The sequence below is a fragment of the Molothrus ater genome, chromosome 2 (assembly GCF_012460135.2).
Source record: "Molothrus ater isolate BHLD 08-10-18 breed brown headed cowbird chromosome 2, BPBGC_Mater_1.1, whole genome shotgun sequence".
Classification (NCBI taxonomy): Eukaryota; Metazoa; Chordata; class Aves; order Passeriformes; family Icteridae; genus Molothrus; species Molothrus ater.
This window is the reverse complement of record NC_050479.2, coordinates 96,709,518-96,730,369: the sequence shown is the minus strand read 5'-3', so window position 1 is coordinate 96,730,369 and position 20,852 is coordinate 96,709,518. Positions and strand designations below refer to the sequence as shown.

At 36.8% G+C, this 20,852-nt stretch overlaps 1 long non-coding RNA gene across 1 annotated transcript; it reads left to right on the top strand.

Moving 5' to 3' along the window:
* The first annotated feature begins 645 nt into the window (after positions 1 to 645).
* On the top strand, positions 646 to 15,110 carry LOC118700658 (uncharacterized). The gene is made up of 4 exons (XR_004982331.1): positions 646 to 1,702; positions 3,056 to 3,137; positions 10,267 to 10,329; positions 10,828 to 15,110. It is a non-coding gene; the product is annotated as an uncharacterized LOC118700658 (long non-coding RNA).
* The last annotated feature ends 5,742 nt before the right edge of the window (positions 15,111 to 20,852 follow it).

The following is a 20,852-nucleotide window of genomic DNA, read 5'->3' as shown; positions in this document are numbered from 1 at the left end:
ACAAGCTCCTGAGAAGAAGTTAACTCTATCCCAGCCAAAGCCAGGACAGTTTATAGTGTCCAGGCTGGTATCTGATGGACACATGGAGCTTATTCCAGGAAAACCGATATATAAACCAAGGGTGGTATGTTGCATTCATCTTTGAGGAGCAAAGTAACTTCTGCAAGTTTTTACTCTAGGACTTTATTCTTTAACATTAAGGAAGTCAAAAAAAAGCTTATTTCAGTTTTTTTCAAGTTACTTAAATATACTTTGTGAGTGCAATCCCAGGGGAATGTTCATGTCAGATCTTTGATAAGCAGTGAGGGGACAGGAATTGTTTATTAGAGTGCAAATCAAGTGTTGTATTTTAGGTTGCTTTTTTTTTTTAATTGAGGGGTTTTGCTCAGCTTTCCAGCATACAGGCAGAACAACATAAGAAATCTGAGTAATTGATAAATCATATTGTATAGTCTCAGGGTTTTTATCTGTGAATAGAACATACAGCTGAAGAGGTTCTCAAAATTTCCTTCAGTAAGAGATTAAATAGAGAATGGTTGTGTTGCATTTGAATAATAATAGACTGCTTTAGAAATACATTGAAGGTAACTGTGTTAATTTTAAATTTCTTCACTGTTGAATTTTGTGATTCAGTACTCAATGTAAATGAGAGCATTATTTAATGTATGCTGCCTAAATTTTATAGGTAAGTGTTTAGTGCAGCTGACATGAATTATTCCAATTGTGAAACTTTTTGTTGAGCCTGTTGGCACTAGTTTAAAGCACTGATGATTTTAAGTTAAAGTATGTTAGCAGCTTTTTCAGTTTTGAGACTTAAAATTTGATTTCTAAGCATAGTGAAAGGAGTCGTCTTTAAAGACTGACAAGTATGCTAATTCATTATGGAAGTTGTTCAGCATTGGATTTCACAATGCTAAGGTCTAAAGAAAAATGCTGTAAAAGGAAAAAAAAAAACCCACAGCTTTTTCTCTCCCTTTATTAAAATTTATTTATAAATATTACTTTCTTGTAGCTTGAAGTGTGAAGTCCTAAAGATGATAGGTGGTCTTAGGGTTTGCTTTAATAAGTGTAAGCCAAGTATTTAGCGTTTGTTTGCATATTCATTGCTCCTAGTAGTTAGTATATGGGGGTTTTTACCCTGATTTTAAGTTTTTCTTTTTTGCTTTCTGCAAACTTAAGTGCCTTTAAAGAAAGATTGTCAATAAACTATAGTTGCCTAGGTTTTTGAATTAACACCTTGTTAGCTTATTTAAGTGCAAATCATATGTTTTGTAATATCATCTTACCTTGAAATTGAGAATGAAAGCATGCTGCTCATATTTAATTAAAGTAGTCCATAAAATTTTTTAAATCAAAAATTTTGATTTCACGAACTCTCTTAATTTCTCCAGTTGTTTAGTTGGGTAAGTTGAAGCAATACTACAAAAGTGCTAGTGCAGGGCAAGGCTTTCTGTTTGGCAGTGGAAGGAAGAAGCATTTCTCACAACAACGCTGAAGTAGCTTATCTGAGTATTAAAAGTATATGAACTTCTTAAAGTTGTAACCTATGCTATCACATTGCAGATGTGCCCTTTAAGCAGACATCTTCTGTTGCTGTAGCAGGGGCTGTGATTGGAGCAGTCCTTGCTCTTTTTATCATTACCATCTTTGTGACAGTGCTGCTGACCCCAAGGAAAAAAAGGCCAGCCTATCTTGACAAAGTGTGAGTATGTGTTGGACTTTTTTTCTTATTCAGTTGAAAGCAATATGCAGAAAGAGTTTGTTCTGTACAGTAATTTAAGTGTCTGACTTAATTTAGCAGCTATTCAGCTTTTTTAATTTCAGGGCTCTATTTTCAGAGTACACAAATGTGAAATCACACATTTCCGAAAAAGAAATAAGGAAGGTAAGAATTACTTTGGAAGTAATAAAGAGCTTTATCTCATGAGAAGTTTGGGGTTTTTTGAAAGAAAACTATTAATGGATTTAACTGGAGGGCAAAAAAGGGTTCCCTCTTGACTGGTGCCAGTGACTGCTAGTTTGTTGTAACTGCAGATCTAACTTGCAAGGTAAATTTGCCATGCTTTGCAAATGTGAAGGCCCCCTAAAATTAATCCTGAAATGTTTGTAAAATTAAGCAAGCTTCCACTGATACATGTTTACTGATTTCTTGTGCTTTCTGGAATGTTGGTTGTTTCTTTAAGCCTCTGGCACAGACTTGCAGTTTACTTTGTTCAATATGATCAAACAAAAAAGAAGGAAACAAAAACATCTGAAAAGACGTTGTCAGTTGAAGGGGATGATGTCTAGATTCTGTTTGGAACATGCATAAAAAAGTGACAGGGGCTTAGAATATTTGTAAATATGTGTCTTTTTACATCCCATATACAGTTTCTTACATCCCATATACAGTTAACACTAAAACTGAATTCGAAATGTTGCTCATATAGTTAAAGAGAACTAAAGAAAAATAACTAAGAGCCTTTAGCATAAAATAAGTTTCCTCATTTGAATTGAGCTAGCAAGATGAATCAAGAGTCTTCTTTTGAGCAACTTTTAACATGGTTTCTCTTAAATTCTGTATCTGAAGCTTATTTCTATGAATGATCTTAAATATTTAAATTATTTTATAACCACTTGCTTTCACTGAGAAAGTTAAAATTGAAAAAGTCTTGCATGTAAGAATTGCTAGTAAGGCTTTCTCAAAGGCTTTCTAAGGGAAGTCTATAATTTAAAAAGTTGTTCAAGCTGTATCTCGTAACTTAAAAATTATGTTAGATACCAGTAGTTTCTAATCCTCCTTAGTTGGAGTGTTTGGGGGGAAGTTCAGTCTGCTTAACACAGGATGCAATAAATAACAAATTCTGGGTAGTGCTTTTCTACAAAAAGTGTCTGCCTGAATAATAGCCAGTGGTAGACATATTCCATTACAATATATCACATCTGAGTCATTGCTGACTGAAAGGTGTTTGTCCCTGAGTACTGAAATGCTGGGTGATTTGGCAGTTATTATCTGACCATTCAATTGGACTTGACAAACATGATGTGTTATAGTTCATTCCCCCTTTTACTACAGGATTGATCTTCCGCCCACTCATAAACCAGCCTCATCTGAGGAGAGAACGTTGTCAGTGCCACAGAAAGAAGCTATGCTTCAGGTGAGTAAGTGTTAATATGTATCTTAAATTGACTTCAGGAAAGTGTTAACTTTGCTTTATTATGTTAACTTGGTTCTGATTTTGCCTTCCCAGTAATATATGGAAACCTTTCAATGGTTTCACAACCAAGCTGTTTCTCTACGTATGTGATATCCAGATCTGTTATCTATAATGTTAAAGTCATCCTTAGAGGTGGAAACTTGTAACAGCCTTTGACAGACACAGCTCCTTTTGAATTAGAAAAATCTAAAGTTGAAATTCTGTGGTAAGAGAATATACATATATTCTCAAGCATATACAAGCAGTCTTCATAAGAGAGAAAAATTATGCTTGTAAACTTAAAAACTGACCTGATCAAAAGCTCCCTTGCTGGTAACAACTGCCAATCTTTTGAGTTATTAACGGTTGATGGGTGGGGATAGATTGGAATTTGGGCTTTGACATGGCTAATCTACCAAAGTATGAGTTTGAGTCTCGTTGAAGATTACTAAATCACTTTTAAATACTTGCAATTATGTAACTTCTAATTTTATCTTTTCTGCTTGCATTTACCAGCAGCAAATGACCCCATACCAATTTCATGACAAACAGTTGAATTTTTCGTGTGCTTTCAGGGGTAGCTTCTTGTCATCTAAAGTAATGCTGTCCAAGCAAGACAACAATAGGCAAGAAACTTCTTTACCAGCATTTAATGTTTGTGTGGGTGTAGTCTGATCAAACCAATTTGTAGGGGTCACACTGGAAAGCTGATTCTAGCAAATGAAACACTTTGAGTAAGTGGGGAGCAAGGAAGGGTAGGTTCTTCCTTACAGCACGGTTTTGAGGTTGACTTGGAGTGCTTGGGAAACCCCAGGTGAATTCAGGGTTCTCTTGCACTAGGCATTATAGAGGAGACCTGTTCTTGAGAGGTCACTTAAGCTAATGTCAGTTATAGGTCCTGGCCATGGCCCTTAAAGTCTCTTCTGTATGTGTGTTTATATTACATTAATCAGTCAGATTTTTTTAGATTTCTGCTTACATTGAAGAAAATTTCTGTCATCTATCAGTATTTGTAAGAATTAGATTGTAATTGTTTTTAATAAAATTTTTGTTCCATCCTCAGTACATACCATAAATAATGATTCTAACCACTGATGTGCTGAATCATAACACTGAGCTAATTAAAATAATAATTTGTTTTTAAGAAATATCATTTTTCCAATACTATGGTGTATCTTTGCAATTTTAAGGACCTATAAAAGTCCTTTCTCATAGAGGGGGAAAAAAATCTTCACCTACCTTTAAGAAGGATTTTCATGGAATTCTTAATAACATTGAAAATATTCTTGTAGATTTTCTTTGTGATTGATGGTTACTAAAGCTCACCAAATAGCAGTTGCTGATAAAAGCTTTCCTTATTTCATAAGCATTACAATGGGTAATACTTGTGTATATTGTTGCTGAGTGAAGCAGGAAAATATTCTGAGATCCACTGCTGCAGTAGTAGTGGATCTAGTAGTAGCAGCCTGATGATTACAACATTGTGAAGGTAGAAAACATTTTGTTGGCATAAAGAATAATAGGTCTTCATCTTCTTACCTTAAAGGTGGTACCAAAGTACCAAAGATGATACAAAAGAACCAGTGCTTTTCTGTGCTCAGGATGGGCATCAAAGCTATTTCTTCTATTACTATAGTACTTACAATTGCAATTTTTGATTAATCACTCTTCTGCTAATATTTATGCTTAAAGTATTTGAAAAATATTCTCTTGCTTATAGAATCAAAATGTATGGTCTATTGTGGTATTTGTGCATCTTTAGTGCTGCTAGATGGCAAAATTACAACACTAGGAAATGCAATTATTTGTCCTTTACAGAGCAACTTGAAGTAGACATAAGAGAATGTGTACCTTATTGCTTTCCTCTTCAGAACTTTGCTGTCTTTGAATTTTTTCTCATTGTGCTTACTGTGATTTCTGTTAATGGGTACTAAAGAATTTATGCTGAACCTGGCTGTAGTCTTGGAATGTTCAATTAAATGTTTTATGAAAATGTATTTTTTAAATAGAGAAAAAATTGTAAAGAGACTGAATTGAATATTTGTTTTCCACAAATTAGATAAACAGAGTTTTAAGTTGTTTTGGGAGAAGAAAGATTCCCCTTCAGGTTAGGTGTTAACCTGACTTTATTTAAGAAATGGATGTTGCCACAACACTGTTAGTGTACCTGTCTTTTTCTGTCTGTGGAACTCCAGAACTGAAAAGACCTGGAGCTGGAGGCTGTCTTCTTAGCTGATACTGCCTCTAATCAGTATGTACTCTGTTATGCTTGAGGCAAGAGCTTCATTTTATCTAACAGAAATAAATGTCAAAATACTAGCTTTAGCCAAGAAGTGATTGGTTGTATTGTTTTGGTGTACCAAGCCAACATTTGGATAGCTGTAAAGAGGCAAGAGAAAAAAGTTAGCAGCCTGTCAGGATGTCTCATCCTGTGTGACTAAATGTCTGTACTCACCGCTGTACTACCTGGTGTTCCAATTGCTGTCGTGCCTACCCAGAATGAGATGCCAGGTGAGCCTCTCACTGGGTAGTTAAGATGTAAACTTCTGGATCTGCTAAAAAGAACTGTAGGGGAAGTGTCACTGCTTTGTCAACCACAACAGATGATCAGTTCAGCCTGAGTAGAAATGATAGGCTGCACAAAGGTGCAAAGTAAAGGAGTGAATTTAAATGGTGCCTTCTGCATACTCACAATAACTTAGAATTGAAAGTGGATTTATTCAATTTAGGCTGATTCTGGTAAGTTGTTATAAATAATGTGCTAGTTTTTCAATCCTCTCTGCTGTTATTGTTCAAATCATGGACAGTAGCTTTTTTTTATCTTGTAAAGTATTTAAGATTCAGTACATGATGCTGAAATTCTCCTTTTTGTATCCCAGCAATCAGTATTTAACTGATTTTATGCATATCTGAGTTAGCAGGTGATGGCATTAAAATGAAGATAAATTAACTGGACCTGTGAATAGTACTGGACAGCCAGTATCTTTCATGGATACTTCTTGAGACTTGGAAACTTGTAGTTTACTTTAAAAATACATTCTCATTTACCTCCTAGTGTTAATAATGAGCTACCAGTATGTACAAGTACTATGTAACTGAGTACTCATAATTTCTCTGTACTGGTACTTGAAGGTACCAATTCATGTGTTCTTGTGAGTCACTTCAGAACTGAGAAAAACTGGTTCACTTATGGCCCTAAAAGAGGAAGGCAAAAGTCCAAAGCATAAAAATACAATGGAAAAATGATATTATAGCTTTATTTACTATGAAGACTTGTCAACTCTTTTGTCAACATCACTGTTACTTTTGGCCAGGTATTCTTTTAATAATCATTGCCATGGAAATGCTATTCTGTTGCTCAGAACTATCTATTACTTGTAATGTGAAAGAGTGGTGAGCAGCCTGAAGGTTATGTCCTTGTTGAGAGAGGAATCTCTGCTTAACAATGTGGTTTTTGAGGTGAATAAGGAAGAAGTTGAGCAATGGAAGAATTCCAGTGGCTTAAAGAGGAGTTTTTCTATTGCATAATATTTTAAAAAGGAGTGTAAGAGGGTGCACTAATTCTGGCAGTCCTTGGCATCATTAGAGTAAGCTTCGTTGTTTCAAACAATATATTACTAAGAAGCAAAAACTTATTTACTTTCCTCTAAACATGCTTGAGATGGGCAGTCTTTGACAATGTTAAAGAACTGAAGTTATTAATTTGACAGGTACTTCTGAAGGAAGGCAAAAACATGATTTGCACAATGCAGTGCAGCATTCAGAGTTGTTGAAGGATTCAGAATTTAACAAGGCTCTTCTGTAACAACAGAAATAAGAGTGGATAAGGGAATGAGAAGAGGCATTGGAAGAATGCCTCACTATTTTGCCAAGCAAAGTTCTTTAACTGTAATATTTGTATTACTGATCAAAACAGGAAAGAAAAAGATGAAGTTGTCTTAGCACCATTAAAAGTATCAAATACCATTTATCAAATGATGATGTTTCTGAATCAAATTTGAAGACATCAGCCACTGAACCCTTAAACCTAGTATAATGCTCATTCATTTATAGATTATGGCTCTCTTGCACTCTTCTATTTCTTTTCGTAATGCTTTTTATACAGGTGGGAATATCTCTTCCTTGATGAAAAAGGAAGCAGTATTGTTATTATTTGCCTTAAACCAAAGAACTGTTTAGACAAACAAGATTGAATGGAAGGGAGCACAAAATGTGCATCAATAAAATAATCTGCATTGATAAAGGATCTTGCAATAGGAAAAAAAAAATTACCAGATTGGGGTTAGAATGAGGCACAAGCTTTTTTTTGTTAGTGGATGCCTTTGTAATGGAATTTCTAAATTGGAAAGGATCAGAAAAGGGAAGATGAAGTTTTTAGCGAGATAATTGGTTTTAGGCTTTTGAAGAACTGTTCAAGAAATTCTTAGAGTAAAACCACTAAAAGAGGTTTTATGAAACTCTGCAAAATGTAATGGTAAGACAATGCAAACTTCTGTTAGGCATCCAAGCACAGAATCCCAGATTGTTTCTATTCAAGAAGACACAGACTATGTTTCTCTGCACCAGTTTTGTTTGACAGAATCCTGTAATTTTGGTTGTCACTTGGTCCATGCCTGTAAAATGTATAATTGCATTATCTTGCAAAGGTGTTGTCTTTTCGTGCCATGTGAAATTATTTTCTTTGACTTACAGTTTTAATTGAGTAACCAACTGGAATTTGCTATTCTGGTTTCCGTGAGTCTCTAACTCACGTCCACATCCACTGTTGGTAGAATTCCTCAAGCAAGCAGATTTTTTGTTGTTGTTTTGTTTTGTTTTTTGTTTAAAGAACATTAGCTTTTGGTGGAGATGGGATTTTTTTTGTTCCCCATGTGTGTTTTGTCTCCTTGTGTGGTGAACTCATGCTCTCAGCTCAGGTTTGAAGGAGCAACGCTGCCTGCTAAGTAGTAAATCACATATTCTCAGAAATGCAGACTGCATTTTAGGACTTGAGAAGCAAAAGCACGGTGACTTTAAGGACAGGAGGGGACACTTTGAAATAGAATTACAAGACAAAAAGCTTGACAAACTAAAGTTGAAAAATAGACCGGTGAAAAATAACTGTTGGAGGAGTGTAAAAGGTTAGGAAATATTAGATGATTTTTGAAGAAATTTTGCATATTAAAACTTAACTCAAAATTGCTTCAAAACTTTACTAAACAAATGTAGAAAGGTAAAAAGTTAAGGGGAAGGAGGAGAAAGTAAGAACAAAATATCACTGAGATTGGGTTCTCTTCAAAATAATTCTTGAAAGTAAGAATACGGATGTATGACCACTGGAAATGTTACCTACCTGTATGAATACTTGTGGAGGGACTTCTGCACAAAGATCAGCAACCTAGCCTACTTTGTGTTGTTGCTGCCACTGTGATACTGTTAGGAAAAGATGGAATTGCAAAACAAAAATTAAATACAATTGTGCGAAGGTGTTGCTTTAGCCTATTGTGATCCTGTACTAAGTGTGGCATAAAGGAAGAACTTTACTAGGAGTGATGATACTAGAGTACAAACTGTACCCTAAATCATAATTCCTAAATGGCACTACTCAGTGTGATTTAATCAGCCATTAACTCAGGCAGTTGGTGATTAACTGGATGTTTGAAAACAGCCCATTTCACAAATGAAGTTTTTCTATCATAATGGTGAAGAAAAAAATAAACGTGAAAGAAGGGAGATTTCAATGCTTCTGCATGAAGGAATTTCTCATCCACCAAAATTCCCAAGTCCTGCTCCTCAGGACTGCTCTCAATCACTTCTCTGCCCAGCTTGTGTTTGTGTTTATGGTTATAATTGCTCTTACCTGTGTTTATGATTGCAACTGAAAGGTGCAGGACTTTTCTCTTGGCCTTGTTGAACTTCACAAGGTTCACACAGAGCCACCTCTCAAGCCTGCCAAGGTCCCTCTGAAGGGCATCCCTTTGCCTCCAGCATGTCACCACACCACACAACTTGGTTTTATTGGCAAACTTGCTGAGGGTACCTTGATCCCACTGTCACATTGCCAAAGAGATGTTAAACAGTGCTGGTCCTGATACGGACCCCTGAGGAATGTCACTTGTCACTGGTCCTTGCTTGGATTTTGAGCCAGCGATGAGCCATCTCTTTGAGTGTGACCATCCAGTCAGTTTTTTATCCACTGAGTGGTCCATCCATCAAATCCATGTCTCCTCAGTTTAGAGATGTCATGTGAGACAGCATCAAATGCTTTGTATAAGTCCAGGTAGGTGACATCAGTTGCTCTTCCTTTTTCCACCAACACTATGATCCTGTCATAGACAGCCACTAAATTTGTCAGGCTCAATTTGCCCTTAGTGAAACCATGATGATGGTTACCAACTATCTCCTTATTTTCTATATGCCTTAGCATAGTTTCTGCTCCTTCATCTTGCTGGGCACTAAAGTGTGGCTGACCTGTATTTTCTCAGGTCATCTGTTTTTAGACATGGGGGTCTTATTTCCCCTTTCTCAGACAGTGGGAACCACAGTCCTGCCACTACTTCAAATACAAGATGGATAGTGGGTTAGTCACTTCCTGTGAAAGTGTCTTCAGAACTTGCAAATGTATCTGTCCCCTGAACTTGTTCACCTCCAGATTCCTTAGATGATCTTGAAGCTCATCTCTTGTGGTTGGCAGTTTGGCTGGGATGGAACTAATTTTCTTTGCAGTAGCTGAGTAGCTGGTAGGGGGCTGTGTTTGGGATTTGTGCTGAAAATACTGTTGATAACTCAGGAAAGTTTTTTATTGCTGGACAGCATATTGGGACCTATTCAGCTTCTTGTACTGCCCTGCCAGCAGATGGACTTGAGGTGTACACAGAAGATTGGGAGGGAGACAAGATATTGGGAGAGGGAACACAGCTGGGACAGGTGACCCTGACTGATCCTCATCTTTTTTCCGCCAGCCATTGGATTGTAAGAAGGATTCTAAATGACAACCAGTTAAGACTAAGGCAGAGTGTATTTTGGGATGACTGGTGGTTTTTTTATTAACCAAAGCTGTTCTGCAGTTTTGAATCTTGACTTGTTTCCCCTGTAACTTCTCTTCTTTCAGAAAGAACATTTTACTTTGCAGAGCCAGTACAGAGAGAGAGATGCTGGAAACTTGCAGCACATGGTAAATAATAAGATGGCTTGAATTCCTGATTGAAGCTTTGATTTCATCTTATTCCATAAAATAAACTTATAATGTTGGTTTTCATGAACAAAAAAATATTTGTCCATCCTGGTCAATAACTGTTGGATTGTGTGAGTTAAGTGAAAAGTAGCAGTACCATTTTAATATCCTATAGTAGTTTGATGACTAATTTAAATACTTAAACACTCCAGCTTTCATTTCTTGGTGAGTAACATAAAGCAGAGGAGTGTTGACAGACATTTTTGTTGTTGCTGGTTTGCTCTTTAGATTTATTGATCTTTAGAGTCCAACTTCATTTGAAACAAGCATTTGAAGTTAAATCTGTCTGTTAGGGAAATTTTTAAGTTCCTGTTTCTTTGTTCATAGGGCTGTCTTGGAGATAATGTATCTTTGATTTTGCTTAAAGCTTTACCAAGAACAGGAATTGCAGGTTCTATACATGAACTATGAAACTTATTACTTCTTATGTGTGTTTAGAAAGCTGTGAATGGAAGGCAACTTACTTGTGGGGCTGAAGAGCTACAGGAGCAAGAGGGTCTTCAGCCTATGTATCCTGTGTATCAGCAAACTCAGTACAAAAATTGGAGCAACAGATACCCACAAAGCTCAGGACCTGGAAGAGCCTACATCAATACAAGGGAACATTATGTATGATTCTGTACCTAGATGTCTTTAACAAGGGGTTTATTACCTGTTGGCTCTATGACCCTCATGTCTTTTTGGCTTTCATCTCTAAAATAATTGGGGGTTTTTTAATGTGTGAAAAAAATGGATGGAGAATTTTATACAGGTAAACCATATGGAATTTAAAACTTGCCTCTAGTACCTGGTATGTCTGTGTTTTTGTAGTAGTATCAATCTGGCAAATGAGGAGAGCCACTTAGCTTTTTTAACCTTCACAGTCATAATCTGTATAACCTGTATTAATTGGTTGGCACATGCCAAAATGTAGTTAAGCTTTTTTTGCTGGCTATCTCTGGGAGCATTCTCTCTGGATATTTTACAAGAACCTTACCCATATAAAAGTGAATAAATATGAGCAAGACAGCTGAATCCCTTGTGACATTAGCAATCTCAGGCTGAGCCATCTTAGCTTGAGATATGAATTTGACTGGCCTTAGCTATTGATTTCTCAACCAGCTCTACCTCTCTCAGTCAAATGAACTACCTCTCAAATACTGACTGGCTGGTCCATAAACTACACTGTTCGTCTTCCCACCTTGTTAAAAGTGAAGCAATTGCTTTACATCAAAAGCTTTTTGTTGTCTATTGATTCTGCTTGTTGCTGGCTTTGGTTTTACAGTTAGGTCTACATGAAACTTAGTTGAAGGAGGTAGATGACTAGGCAGACAGAACTTTCTCTAAGTGTCTTTTGTGAAGCTTCATCTGTTCTCCCAAATATGACTCCTATTTTAGATGCTGCAGTTTATTTTCCTTGGTAATAGATACATTCCTTGTTTTTTCTTAGTTTACAACAAAACTGCCTATGATGTGTTCTTATGTCTTAGCAAGAAAAGAAAAGCTTCAGTCAACTTCAAATGCTTGTTAGCACTGTCCTTTAATCTTAACCAGTAGTGTGAAGTAACTGGAGAATGTCCTGACATTACCAGTGCTAAAAGTATCCCACATAAATCTTTTGTGTCTGTGGTAATGCTTAAAAAATGTGCTCATGATCTTTCTAGAAAAATAAGTTTTCCTGTGAACTAAAAAGTAAATATTTAGCAAGTAAAAATATGTATATAATGTGTTAGTGCTGAAATGAGCTCATAGGACAATCTTAAAATATTTTAAGACAGTAGAAAAATGGGTTGTGTCTAAAATTTGCCAGAGAAACTTAAGAGACTTGAGTATTCTTTAAGTACATTATGGACATAAGTACAGAATGATGATTTTTGGTCAGATGACATGAAGGACAAGATGTTAAGAAGGCTTGGTGTCATGCTGAACTACCTGTTGTACAGAACTGAACATTACTTCTGGGATATTAGTGTGTTTTTCTGCAGGTGTTTGAATTTTTTTAGAGGCCAGAGTCAAGCTGTAGAAGCAGCAGAATTGAAAGCTAGCATAGGTGAGTGTGCTGCAGGCAGGGGGCTGTTGTTAAACCTGTATTCAACCTGCATTCATCTCCATCACAGCACAAGTTAATGAGATCTCTGTCCACAATTGGGCCAGGTAAATTAAATTCTTCTAGTTTGTTACAGGTAGCAGCTAGAAGATTATGGCATGGGTGCCTGTATTCTGGACCCTGTAGAAGTAGGTATTACCTGTTCTCTTGCTAAGCAGCTTTCTGTTAAATGATGTAATGATGTGGTTCAAGTTGACAGCTGAAGGAATGGCAAAAAAAAAGGTTGGACAGAACCTGCTTTTTGGGAGCTATCTTTAAAGCATTGGCACCTTGCTTTTCACTTAGGAACTGGGCACATTCATGTAAATTGAGCAACTGTTTTCAATTTTAAAGTTTCCTGCTGTATTTGAGACCTAAAAAGGGCTTATGTCCCTCAAAACTGTTTTTCCATAATGTTAGTTTATGTAGCTACCTCTTTACATGAGCATTGACTCACCTATCCTTACATTACTGCAGCTCCAAAAAGCATCAGCTGTCAAAACATTGAAAGAAAACAGTGTTGTGGCCAAATGAATGACAGAACATGGAGAGGAACTATACTGCTTAAGATAATTTGATCAATATTACTGAGCAAAACTTGATACCAAAAATATTTGAATAGACATTATAGAATGGCTCAAAACTGTTGCTGTGGCAGTGCTTCCTCTGCATTCATTAGTACAATGTGGTATTGAGCAGGTGATCACTTCAATCCCTTTTGCAAAAAAACAATTATTTTGGATTCAGGAAAAATTCTTCTACTGCTTTTTATAATTATTTGCAGATACTTCCCTTTTTTTTTTGTTTGTTTGTTTGTTTTTGTTGTTTTGGTTTTTTTGAAAGAGATAAAACTTTAGGGGAAGGAAGAATGCTATCAACAAAGCTATCATTGTTTCTTTTAATGTGTAAAAATAGCTTAAAAATAAAACTGTAATCCAACTGTGTTTTCCAAGTTACATATCAACAAACTACAGAAAGCTTGATTTGCAAACTACCCATCAGGATGTAGTTTGCCCTAAAGTTATTAAGGAAATACATTACCACCGACAGGTTTGTTATCTGTGAGAAATGGTTTCTTTGTAATCTATTCAGGGACATTTAGTATATTAAGTTTTTGAAATGTTACTTTTAGTTTTAAGTGTGGCTGAATTTGGGGGGAGAGATTTGGCAAAGAATGCTCAGAAGAGAACAGAAAAAATGTCTGCTAATTAGGCTTTCTCACTAAAAGGATTGTACATATAGAAGTAAGTTTGATCTGCTTTTGTAAGATGTAGGAAATGTCCTTTTATATTTTTGTACATTTTAAAATGCTTGTATTTGTAATTTGACTGGAATAAAAACATTCAAAATATAACATTTTCTTCTGTTGTTTAGATTTAAGATTACTTAAAATGCAAAGTCTGGTAAAATGCATCCACTTTTTTGGTGTTATGTTTCTTCTGTGGTTGTATATGCAGAACATGTTCTTTTTACTAACTCTACCACTTTGGGATATTGTGGTGTTGCATGCTGAAATCCTTCTAACTTTCATCTTACATAACTGGAAGCATATAGTACTGTGTGAAAATGCTGTACTGAGGTGAACTGAGCACCCAGAATCTCTGGTGAGGGAGGTAGGGAAGGAGGGGAAGATTAGTAATTTGCATCTCTAGCATTGGTAAATGTAAATTGTCCTCTGCCCAAGTATCTCTAAATTCTACAAGGTAGTCTAATTATAAAAAAATCTAAGATTTAATGTTTGGAGTATGTCCAGAATGACTGTGGATACAATACAAATTTTCATTGTATTGTATCCACAGTCTAAGAAATTGTACTACTAAAAGTAAGGAAATACTTAACAAAATATTATTTAAGGACTCCCACTGTTCAGTCACAAATGATCTAATGTATTTTGTGTTGAGCTCAAGTAAAGCACAATAAAGATGTGTGATAATTCATGAAGAGTGAAGGGAGACTTTTCACCTTCTGACTTGTTTACTTTGCCTTCTTTCTGGCAACGTTACTGCTCTTTTGTCCTCTGAGGGATGCAAGTTCAGGTGCTGTGTTGTTACATAGGTGATTAAAATTTATTATAGTAACTTTTTAATGCCACAAACCTGAAAGCATTCTATCTGAAACATTGTTTTGTGTGAAGGCTGAGTGAGTGCTCTACCAACAAGTAGTTGCAGAGCAGATGAAATTGCTTTGACAACTTGGGCCACTTCAGAGGTTGCTGATGAGGACAGGTAAAGCTCCAGGTGAAAAAAGAAATGTCTGTGTAGTTTCCTGCTTGACTGCCCTGTGGGAGGTGGCCTGAGGTTTTTTGTCCACCTGTAGTACATGTCCAGAGTATTGGGAGACTGGGTTTGACTTTCTGACAGAAGGTAAATATATGATATTTCTGCATTTATTAAAAGGTATGACATGGTTCTTGGTGAATAACTTGATACCTGTAGCTGAATTATGTTGCAAATGCACAAAAAATACACTGTGAATCTTAGTAGTAATTATTCAAACAATGTGAAAAACCCAAATAGGATGTGTTAGATATTTTAATCTTCACTGACAACCCCACAGTGAATTTTTTTCTATATTTGTTTCTACTTGATTTTATGCTATATCTAAATCTAGATCCTTCAATTGTCACTAGAAAATAAATGTATTTAAAAGCCTACAAGTCAAACTGTGACTCTTCTATCCCTTTGTGGGACTAGTATTCAAGACTTTAAATCAGAATTGATTTCCAACTTGGTCTCAAAATAAAGCAGACTTGAGCTTCCTCATCAACTGAGATAAATTTCCATATCTGTGCAAGGCTAAACACAGAATTCATAGAGTATGCTAAATATATTAAAACATCATTGCAATTTGACTGAGTTTAGCCACAGATTTATTATATTCCAATCTGAAGTGTACTAGGTTAAATTAGACTTATTATCTAACAGAGATTTATGGGAAATAATTTCTCTAATACTGATTGTCAGAGGAATAAGTTTAAGATACGCTATAAAAGATTCCACTGACTTTTCTGGTTGTTGTTGGTTTTTTGGGGGTTTTTTTGTCCTTTTCCCAATGTTAGACTTTATTTGTTTAATACTGTTTTGGATCTCTGAATAGTGAGATATCTAATAGTGTTGCCACATTAGTTCCTGTCCTTAAGAAGGTGTGCCTGCAGCTTCAGTTTCCCTGACACTTCATCTTGCCTGTCCTATTAAGAAGTTTTACAGTCCTTTGTATGACTTCTAATATTCTGTGCTTGAACAGCAAAGTATTTTGGGCCAGTATTGTTTACCCAGTTCAGCTTATAACAAATTCCAGAAAATTATTCTTTCCCTGCTGATGTGCAGTGCAGCAGTGTGCCCACAGAAGATGCTTCAGCCCTGCCAGTTGCCTCCTCGCTTGTCAGCGGAGAAGCAGACCTTTGTCCAGATGGGGTCTTTCAGGTGATATGTGATGAATAGTAAGCAAGAAAAATGGCAAACATGGAATGGAGCTTGGAGGAAACAGTTCCTGCTTATACAGGAAGGTGGCATTTAGGCTACTTGCCTATTCCCTTCTTGAGACAGAATAGCTGGTGATAATAAAGCATAATAAAGTGTAGTATAATGATAACATAATAGTATGGCTAGGAATCAGCAAACAGAAAAATATTGTTCTCTATCAAAGCAGTGACTCTCTGTTTTCTGAAACAATTTTAAATGAACTAAAGGTAACCATTGTCTACAAAGCTCCTCAGTTTCGGATGTGTCCTAATAGCAGGAAGAATCTGGTTATTCTGGATGTTGATGCTACTTCGCTGATTGTTGCAGGTTATAGCAGGTTATCCCAAAGCCAGTTTGTAGACAAAGTGAGAAATTTAGAACTGTCACTTTCAAATGTGTTACTATGAAATCACATTCAAGTTTCACCATCTGCTTAATGTGGGATTTGTATACAGCTTAATTAGCCACATAGCTGTGTACTAGTCTGTCCAAAGATTCATCTAGAAAGCCAAAGATAATTGGATTTCTAGTGTCACTGATCACACTCAAGTGCATGATTTGCACAGCAAGTGTAATTGACCCCATGTGTATCTATGTGAAATAAAATGCCCAGTGGATACTTGTATCTAAAAGCATTGATTATACAGTAAGTAGTTTGAGTTACTGTATTGGGAAATAATTCAGTCTTTTCAACTGAAGAAAATCTAATTAACTAAGAAAATCTATTCTTTTAAAGACTGCTGAGGGAGGGGGGTGGAAGAAGCTGCTGTCAACCCCCCAGAATACAAAGTCTCAGCTGAAAGTCAAAAATAACTTCAACTGCAACTGAATAGCCAAGCAAGTAGTGGCATTGGCTTCTCTTGTAATGGAAGCTTCAGCTTTCAGGTAAGTGTTCCTCTTGGAAAATAGAAGATGAATCAGAGCTTTGCAAGCCTTTGCTTGGAAAAGACATCAGCCTTTGGTGTCTAAAGACAAAGCTGGGGATGCACGATGGATACACCTGGATGCTGCATGTGCTCACTGCACCTTTGACTTCCCCTTCCACTTGCCCTGTCTGTGAGGGTGGCTGGGAACCTTGGCAGAAGGGCTTCTGCTGCAATTCAGCTTCTCTTGACATCAGCAGTTGGATTTAACTCTTTCTGCTTTCTGCCTCGCCTTGTCCTGTCCCCTCTGCTGACACTTTTAGCAATATTTTGGGATTTTTTTTTTTTTATTTCCTAATGTTCTAGAGTTAAAGGAGCTGATCTTGGTGAGCTTCTGAGCTGGTGACTTAGACAAACTATTGCAGACCATGGTATATGATTATCTAGTAGTAGGCTAAACGATGCCCTAAGATGTTTGGAGCTGCTTTGGACCTACTCCGGCACCATTTGACAAGTACTGTGAAACAGTTCTAACATGCGTTAAAAGGAAGAGCTTCCTTAGGAAATCCCACAGAGTCATAGAGGTGGTAGTGCTTTTTTTCTGCTGTTAATTTTCTTCTTGTTTGATTACAGCTCACAGCATAATGTTCATAGACAGATGGCATTTAATTTGATCACATACAATTCATGTCTTCTGTCCTGAGTAGACATTTGGTAAAGGGGAAAAAAACCCACTGAGGTGATATGCAAGTAAACTTTAATCTGAAATGAGCATGTTAAGGGCTATGCTTAAGCAGTTTCTATGGGAGCTCACTGATAGTTTAGAGAAAAGTCAGACAAGCTAGGCACTTACCATTAAATGCCAAGCCCTAGAGAAGCCAAACCTTGCAAAAAAAATGGGAAGAAAGTTTTTTAAATTACATTGAATTTCCCCTAACTCCAGCTGGCCAAGTTGCTGCTTCTGTAAATAAAAATATTTCATTGATGTCACACAGTAATACTTTTTTTCTTTTTTAAGATTCAGGAAAATAAGCAGAAGAAAATTCTTGTAGGGTTCCTACACACAATATGTATATGATGAGATACATGTTGATTGATGCAGTTCAGGAAACTGTCTGTTCCCTGTCACAAACTCCATCTTGCCATTTCTTACAAGTTTAATTGTATCAATAATAGCACACTGCAACAGCAAATGTTTGCTGGCTTTTATAAATGGAATTTTGGAATTCTTTAGGAAATCTAAGTATTTTTCATATTTCTTCTGAAGCCTATTTACTACTTTCTCTTACAAAGATAGTTTGCTGCTCCTCTGCATTTAACTAAGTATTGCTTTATTTACTTGGAGGCAGAAATTTAATTTTGAAATATAAGGTCACTGTTGCCCATGCTTGACAGACATAACTAACAAGTTCTAAAAGAGACCCCTGTATGTGGGGCTTTTGATTAACCTGCCCCCTTCCCTTTGAGACTTGGAATCTGAAATCTTTTTACTGAGCTTTGTATTTTCTGTAAGTCTGTGCATTTAGCACATGTATTTGCTTTGAATTACAGTTAATTTAGACTTACATGCCTGACATTTTTGAAGATGAAACTGAAAAGAAGGGGAAAAAAAACCACATAAAAAAATTACCGAACTGGCTGCTGGTATATTCTACCACCTAAGTGCCAAAAGACCATTTTAAGAGCTGCCACTGAAGTCCCACTTGTTTACTGGAGAACTAAACAAATAAAGCTGAAGGGAATAGTGATTGTTGAGGACTACTGTGCATCTGGATAGCACTCACCCTATCTCAAGATGGCTTCCGTTATATTAAGAGCTTGTATCTCACCCTGATTAGCAAAGGAAATAATTAAAATATAATCAGGCTCTCTTCATTAGAAATGTTCTTGAATACTTCGAAAACTGTCAAATAACTGTTTTCAAAACTGAATGTTCCTATAAATAAAGTAAAAGAAAAATGTTGTGACTGATTTTTTTTTCATGCATGTTTGGCTCTAATACCAGGATAAGCATACATTGGTTTTGTAAATACAGAAGACTAAAGCATTTTGGATAGTTACACAGACTCAAGCTAGCAGGGACAGCTCTTCCATGAGGCTGAGATTTCAGAAAGTCACCATTTCAAGTCAGCTGGTGAAGGGATAAAGATGGAGTTCAGCCTAGGTGTAAAATGTATTTAACCCTGAGCCATTGGTACATTAATACTGGTAAGCTGCTTGTCCTGCTGTTTGGATCTCCCCCTGGCTTAGGCAAGTGCCCAAACTGAAGTCCTTTCTTAGATAAAAAAGTATCAAAGGTACTTTTTGGTATGTTTCCCTCTGAATTGCTCCACTGTTATTGAAATGCTTGCTGTTCAAAAAATATATTCAGTGAACACATGGGACTGCCTGTAATAGGTTTTATGTATCTCCAATTAAAGCAATAAATGTCAGGACAAAGTGATTTTGCTTCCCCTTAGGCCTGTACAGTTGGTTACCAAAGAAAGCTGGTGGTTACTGCCAGGTAGGTGGTCAGTGCTGCTGCCCTCATTAGGTCTGTGATTGCCTGGTGTAATTATTCTGCAGCTTAACATTTGTGCAATCAGCTGAAAATACAGAGAAATATAAAATGGTGTGACCCTCATGATACAATGCTGCTGTGCCCCTTCAAGTGAATTTTCTCTTTTGAAACATAGATTTTTCCTGTTTTTTCCTATTTGAGAAAGCACAGTATGTACAGTGATGTTGCTTAGTGGAAACTGAAACACTTCTTTATTTCCCAAATTGCAAACCTTGGAAAAAACATAGGTGAAGTTCTAATTTGAGCTGATACTGAAATTTTTCAAGAGAGCCTACACTTCCATTCAGCCTTTGTGAAACCTGAAGATATGTGGTTTTATTGTGAAGTGAAACCTAGTTGTATTCTGCAGTCTTCTGCAAATTCTGTGTATCAGATTAAAAGGAAAAAAACGTCCTGCAACACAAGTAAGTTTTAGGTTTATTTCTGTGCTGTATCAAGTTTGTGTTCTTCATCAGTATCCTCCATCACACATGTCTTTGCCCTTAATAGCTGTCTCTCAGAAATTTATTCAGCTATAATGCTTCCTAATAATTAAGGATTTTTTTCTGAAATGTTCCTTGGTTTTTTTCTGGTAAATGAAAGTTACAGTGTAGCCAAAGAATAGATCTCCCTTTACTTACATATTTGTTGATAATGCCACTTCTCCCCATTTGCATGAATGCACCTTGGGATGCAAGAGTGAACTGAGCAAAGAAAATCCTATTCCATCAGGATGAGACCAATTCAGCAGCTGTAAAAGGTACTGCAAGGGACTCTCTGTGCCCAGAAATGTGTTCCTTGGTTTGGTGTGGTCTGTCACAGGTAGAAGAGAGTGAGACAGCAGATAGAAGCTGTGAGACAGTACAGGGGGTCTGTCTGAAGCTGATGGCTTAGCAGGTGATTTCGGTTAGTGTGTCACCAGTGTGAGCCACACTGAATGTGCCCTGTGCACCCCACACATCCCTGCTGAATGCCAGGATGAGCTGTCAGCCCTGGCAGGCTGCTCCTGTGCATTTGAAGTGAAACCATATGGAGTGTGAGTGCAATTAAGGCACTACCGCTTTTGCACTTGCTTGCAGTTCCAAATGACTAAAGATGCCCTGAGTACCTAAGGAATTGCTTAAAATATAATGATGATCATCTTAATGAACACAGGAGAAACTGGTGGGATGCTTCTTTCAGATAGAATCATGTATGATGTCAGAATAGCCTCCTGATACTGAACTGATGGTCTAAATTTACAAATGAGGAGGTTTTCTGAAAAGGAAGTGTCCTACTTTAGCTTCAACTGCACATTTCCTTCATTTTGGAAGTCTGGGATTTTTTTGTCAGCCATAGTCACTATAAGAGACTTGCCAATTTCTGTCTTGTATTGGAAGGACCGAGATAGACAGAGTGCTCCACAGGGGACTTCACAAACAGAGAGGGGAACTGGCCTTTTCCCTTGGCCTGCTGACCAGGGCACACTGCTGCAAGGTGGAGTTCACCAGTGCACCCAGATGTCTTCCTGCAGAGGCCAACACTTGCTCTGTTCT